Consider the following 6000-nt stretch of genomic DNA (forward strand, 5'->3'; position numbering starts at 1 on the left):
TCAGGGAGTGGCCGGCCTGTTTGCTGGCTGACTTCCTGACCAAAACAGCCAGGAAGTCAGCAGAAAACTGCAGCCCGACAGTTTAAGATTCAGCATCTCGGAGGCTGTCTGGAATGAAAATCCTCTCATCTGTGTATTCATAATGGTAGCAAGTTCCATTTTGGAAAGCTAGTTCCTGGCTCACACAGAGTTGTAAATGTCCAGCAATTAATCGAAAGTGAGCAATCATCTCTCTGAAAATGCAGCAGGTCTTTTTTTATTGAGGCTGCTGAATGATTTGGAAGTAGAAAGTCCTGTGGTCGGGTGCTTGCCTTGTGTCAGCTGGCAATCAGTTGGCTTTTAAGTTCACATTTTGGTCTGAGAGGGGGAGTTCCAATTTCTTCAAGGCTATTCTTGTATGCATACAAGAGAGCTGTCCCTGGCATTTAAGATGTGGAGATGCCGGTGATGGACTGGGGTTGACAATTGTAAACAATTTTACAACACCAAGTTATAGTCCAGCAATTTTATTTTAAATTCACAAGCTTTCGGAGGCTTCCTCCTTCGTCAGGTGAACGATGTGAAACGTTCACCTGACGAAGGAGGAAGCCTCCGAAAGCTTGTGAATTTAAAATAAAATTGCTGGACTATAACTTGGTGTTGTAAAATTGTTTACACCTGGCATTTAAGGCAGTTTTCCAGGTTCTGTGAAGAAAACTAAATCAGGCTGTCCTATCTTAATGTCCTCAGTGGCACAATTTGAGGTTCTGATTTTACACCTCAGTACATAATGTCTTTGACTGATTAATTTGACTGATTCCCTTAAACAGAAATAACATAACCCTGGCTGGGGGGGTCCAGAACAAGGGGTCACGGTCTCAAGATATGGGGAAGGACATTTAGGACTGAAATGAGGAGAAATTTCTTCACTCAGAGGGTGGTGAGCCTGTGGAATTCTCTACTACAGAATGCCAAGTCAATGAATATATTTAAGAAGGAGCTAGATAGATTTCTAGACACAAAAGGCATCAAGGGCAATGGGGAGAGAGCGGCAATATGGTATTGAGATAGAGGATCAGCCATGATCATATTGAATGGCGGAGCAGGCTCCAAGGGCTGAATGGCCAACGCCTGCTCCTATTTTCTATGTTTCTATAACTGCAACTTATTGAAAAGTTTGTCATTTTGACTCATAACCAGGATGTTTCCCTTAAATGTACTTCGCTGTACATCAACATCTCCATTTATATGTCAGACATCATGTCCTACAGGAGGCGCTGTTGCTAATTTCATCAATATCCATGTTCAACAAAGACAGTCAGACTACAGCAGTACCACAGAGACATTTCAATATTCACATATTAACAAAGCTTTGCATCCCTTTGATTCTCTGTGCATTCCTTTTGATGAAGCTGTAAGAGCTTTGAATTCAACATGTAGCAGAATATCTACAGAAGAATTGCCATGGAGAATGAATAATGTTTAACCCATTTACCATTTGAATGTCATGTAGTGCCCATCAAACTACATGCAAAAAAAGCTCCATAAAGAGTCTAAATAAAATGAACAATTTACTGAGAATATTGCTGCAGGAGTTCCTCAGGGCAGTGTCCTTGGCCCAACCATCTTCAGCTGCTTCATCAATGACCTTCCCTCCATCATAAGGTCAGAAATGGGGATGTTCGCTGATGACTGCACAGTGTTCAGTTCCATTCGCAACCCCTCAGATAATGAAGCAGTCTGAGCCTGCATGCAGCAAGACCTGGACAACATCCAGGCTTGGGCTCATAAGTGGCAAGTAACATTCGCGCCAGATAAGTGCCAGGCAATGACCATCTCCAACAAGAGAGAGTCTAACCACCTCCCCTTGACATTCAACGGCATTACCATCGCCGAATCCCCCACCATCAACATCCTGGGGGTCACCATTGACCAGAAACTTAACTGGACCAGCCATATAAATACTGTGGCTACAAGAGCAGGTCAGAGGCTGGGTATTCTGCGGCGAGTGACTCACCTCCTGACTCCCCAAAGCCTTTCCACTATCTACAAGGCACAAGTCAGGAGTGTGATGGAATACTCTCCACTTGCCTGGATGAGTGCAGCTCCAACAACACTCAAGAAGCTCGACACCATCCAAGATAAAGCAGCCCGCTTGATTGGCACCCCATCCACCACCCTAAACATTCACTCCCTTCACCACCGGCGCACTGTGGCTGCAGTGTGCACCATCCACAGGATGCACTGCAGCAACTCGCCAAGGCTTCTTCGACAGCACCTCCCAAACCCGCGACCTCTACCACCTAGAAGGACAAGGGCAGCAGGCGCATGGGAACAACACCACCTGCACGTTCCCCTCCAAGTCACACACCATCCCGACTTGGAAATATATCGCCGTTCCTTCATTGTCGCTGGGTCAAAATCCTGGAACTCCCTTCCTAACAGCATTGTGGGAGAACCGTCACCACACGGACTGCAGCGGTTCAAGAAGGCGGCTCACCACCACCTTCTCGAGGGCAATTAGGGATGGGCAATAAATGCCGGCCTTGCCAACGACGCCCACATCCCGTGAACGAATAAAAAAAAAAAAATACAGTGCGTTTGTCTTTGAGTCGTGCTTTGCATATCTATCATGGTAAAAGGTTCAGGAGTTGGTGATGCAATGAGTTGCAGCAATGGGCTTTCACTTCTGGAGCGTGACTTTGAATGCATCCCAGAGTGATTGAATTCAAATATCTTCTCTCTGTCAGTCTAAGACTCCGATGTGAAGTGAGCTGAGTAATCTCAACTCCAACATTGCCAATTCTTGCATGACTCCATTTCAGCCTTGTCTTGAGATTCCCACTTGTACGCAGCACTGGGGCTCCCTTGGAAAATTGGAAGTGATGGGAATCCTGCAACTTAGTGCTAATGGTCGCAGGTTCACCAGAGAAACCACACGCAAGTCACATCAAATTACTCAGAAAGGCCTTAAAAGATAGCAAAACTGGTAAACTGAAGTGCCATAGCAGCATATTGGGGAGGGAGGGGGTAGTGGGTAGGGTCTTTTTCTGATGGTGAAATTAAGGCACATGTTGGGAAATGATTTGAAGGAACTACAGTGCTGTACCCAATATGGGAGTATCGATCCTGACACTGGGTTCCAAATATGTTAACCTGACAAGTATAAAAATTCACAAAAAAGGAGCATTAACTCATCAAGATTTCAAAAACACACAAATAAACTTTGAAAAGAATAACCTATAATGGGCTATCCACATGAATTGGTTTAATAAGCAAAAAATAGAGTTTATAAAGGAGGACAAGCTATTATGAGAGCCTTTTGGGTGGGTATGTGAGGTAGAATTTCTGTAGTTATATTGTATATCAATTCTAGACACATTTTAAAGTGTCTATCCACCAAACCAACAGCTCATCTCTCTCTGATATGAAACTTCTAAATCTAAAGCAGCTTTTGTCTAATAAAGCTAGGCAAGCTGGGAAATAATTTCACCTGCTTTTAAAAAGTCATCACTGAGACGCAGCCTTAACTATCAACTCTGAAACAGAACCTTGTGCAAGGGGCAGTGCCTTAGACTACAGTTTGAATTAGACAAGTGTTACAGTTCAGGCTTTCCCCCAACAATTCATGCTCATGGCAGTTTCCATAAGCAGGCCAAGTCTTCTATAAACCAAAATCTGCAACCATATGCTTGAAATGAGTGGGATGGCATACTGAGGAGAATAACAATTACCCTTTAATTATTGTATAGTACACCAGAAATCATGTGGGATGATCACCACATTCTCCTGTCTTCTCCGAAAGGTGGTAAATACCATGTTGTGAGATCATTACATTCAGGTTAAAATTAAGTCAGATTTACATACAGGTAAGATAAAACATAGAAGCAGCAAAAGACAGCAAATACTAAAAGTATAATACTGGACAAACAATAAAATGAAAAAAGAGAGCCTCTGTTAGTTTCCTGAAATGGCTGAGACAGTGCAAACCAGGGAAGTGGGAACCACAAAAATGCTCCTCCACTACATGGAAAGAATGAACTTGCATTAATATAGCACCTTTCATGACATTCCAAAGTACTTCACAGTCAACGAAGTACTTTTGAAGTGTAGTCATTATTGTGATGTGGAGAAATACAGCATCCAATTTGTGCACAGCAAGGTCTCAAATACAGCAATGAGATAAATGACCAGATGGTGATGTTGGTTGAGGGATAACTGTTGGCCAGCACACTAGGACAAATCCCTTCACTTCTTTGAATAGCGTTTTGAGATCTTATACGTCTACCTGAGAGGAAAGATGGGGCCTCAGTTTAACGTTTCATCTGAAGGAAGAAACCAATGGCGTACTGAAGTGCCAGCCTAGATGAAGTACTCAAGTCACTGGATTGGGGCTTAAACCAACTACCTTCTCATTCAGAGACAAGAATGCTACCACTGAGCCAAGGCTGGCACCTACATGGCTGTCTTTGGTATTCAGGGTGATTTGACGATCAAATAGTTTTTATCAATACTCAATTAAGATGTCAACCATTTCCTGCTACTTATGTGCATGATGGACCTCTCATGTTGGAGGTGGAAATTGACAAGCTGCCAAATGTGATGAGGGTAACAGGTCCAACCCCATACATCTGGAGAGAGGAACAGGGATCAAAATGTGCAGAGGTCTTTATGTTGCTCCACACATTTCTTCAGAATCTGGCAAATGATGAAAACCAGGTCAGTGACACTGCAATTTTCTCTAAAGCCATACTGTATCCATGGAAGGACTAGATCATTCATATTTTCAAGAAGATGATCAAGAATACTCTTGAATTTTCACAGCTATCAAAAGATGTACAGACCCAAATATATTTAGCAAAATCCCATGAAACTTGCTGGAATCGAGCTTCTCTCTTTTCTTCTTGTACAAGGTAACAATTGTTTCATTCTTCAGGTCTTGTGGGGTGGTGATATTTCTCCAGATGGTTTCAAGAGTCTGTTAGCGGCACTCAGCCCTATTGTAAATTACTGCAGGTAATCCAATCCTGGAGATTTATTAGTCTTCATTGCTAACTTTGGCCATTATAAGCACCTTATCCATATTATTAGATACTGGCTGCTGTGTCATTCTGTTGAGGGCTTTGTCTGTAACGATGAATAGCCTATTTAATAATTCCTAAAATTGTTTGTGCCATCGCTGCATGATCCAACCTTGCCTGTGACAAAAGTCATCTTTACTCTTCAGAGATGCTCCATTGATATACTCGGGGCTGTACACCTCCTTTAGTGCATCATGGAAATGTTTTGTGTCATTCTGGTCTGCATAGAGTTGCATTTCATCAGCTTTTTTGTGCTCCAATGATCTTTTGTTTGCTGCAATTTAGCTCAGACCAGATACTGATGATGTGCTTTCTAAGCAGCAGAGTTGGAATCAGAGAGTAGGCTGTTGTATGTCCCCTGTTTCTCGTCAAGCAATTTTCTGATTGAGTGGTTATTCTCATCAAACCAATCCTCTTGCTTGACAAAGCCAATAGTGCCATAAGTGGCCTTGTACTTTTTGTGTCTCCCACTTGTTTTCAACATCATTTGTAGATGCTAAACTGGAGAGATGTTCTGCAGGAATGGTAATGCACAACTCCTATTGGGTGTTCGAATCTTTCAGCCGCTTTACATCTTAGCACATAATGGACTTCAAAGCAGTTCTGTGACAATATGGCTCGGTGCTTATCATATAGTGGTTGGCCCAGCATTCTACTACATGCACAGCTCTGGTGATTTTTACATCTTGCAGATCATGCTGCCGGGCAATGATGTCAACGATTGGATGTCAGTTTTTTGGATCAAGGATGTTTTACGCTTGTCTGATTGTGTTCATGATGACCAGTTCATGCTCAGTGCATTTTTTCATAATGTGGAGACCATTAATATTAGCCTTCCTAGCACCTTTGGACCACTGACACAAACTCAGGTGGTGGCATCCCTACCAATTCCCACAATGATCAGTTGTCTGCTGTAAGTATAGTAGGAATCATCATCTAG

Source organism: Heptranchias perlo, chromosome 1 (assembly GCF_035084215.1).
Source record: "Heptranchias perlo isolate sHepPer1 chromosome 1, sHepPer1.hap1, whole genome shotgun sequence".
NCBI classification, from domain to species: domain Eukaryota; kingdom Metazoa; phylum Chordata; class Chondrichthyes; order Hexanchiformes; family Hexanchidae; genus Heptranchias; species Heptranchias perlo.